Genomic DNA, 798 nt, shown 5'->3' on the forward strand with positions numbered 1-798 from the left:
TATTCTATCATTTGAATGATGTTAGAATGTCTCGCTTATCATACCGCCAATTTTATAATGCACTGTGATTGCCTTCTGTATTATTATTATTGTTATTAGTATTATTATTATTATTATTATTATTATTATTATTATTATTATTACTTCTACTACAGGATCTGACCAATACACATTTAAGACCAGAACCACGAGTTATTTGTCATTCCATCCGAGACGCCTAAACGGGCGTATCTAGGCCGGAGACAATGGTGCCCAACGTGGGGCCCGTGGCGAATAGAGTTCTCCATATAACTTGCCCGTGGGTAAGTCGAGATCAGTCATTCACTGTTCTCTGTCTCGAATTCGAGAACGAATTCCAACTTGGCAGGGGAGAATGTCACGGTACCGAACTAAAGCGGGATTGGTTAACAGATTTGTGGCGGTCCGGTTAGCTCAATTGGGAGAGCACTCGCCCTGTAAGCGAGGTGTCCCGGGTTCGAGTCCCGGACTGGCTGCACACTTTTCACCATCCGGCGACATATGATATGCCGTATGGCACCTATCCTATATATAAGTATGCGACAATTGCAGTAAGTGGACATGATCTAGGATGGCAATAATTTGATTATTTATTAAGTTATATGACATTGTGATATTATATGATATGTCATGTCTTGTATATGCTATATCATATAACGAAAAACATTTTGTATGGTAAAATGTGTTCGATATAGGCGATAATTCAAAAAATTAAGCATGATATGGGATGATTTACTGGCATTACATGTGGTATTATATGACCGAGTGCTTTAAACTGTT

The 798-nt window shown here is 38.8% G+C and overlaps 1 non-coding gene across 1 annotated transcript; it reads left to right on the forward strand.

The window, feature by feature from the left end:
• The first annotated feature begins 421 nt into the window (after positions 1-421).
• Positions 422-498, forward strand: Trnat-ugu (transfer RNA threonine (anticodon UGU)). Its single transcript has one exon. It is a non-coding gene; the product is annotated as a tRNA-Thr (tRNA).
• Positions 499-798: the final 300 nt, after the last annotated feature.

This window comes from Dreissena polymorpha, chromosome 14, assembly GCF_020536995.1.
Source record: "Dreissena polymorpha isolate Duluth1 chromosome 14, UMN_Dpol_1.0, whole genome shotgun sequence".
Taxonomy (NCBI): Eukaryota; Metazoa; Mollusca; class Bivalvia; order Myida; family Dreissenidae; genus Dreissena; species Dreissena polymorpha.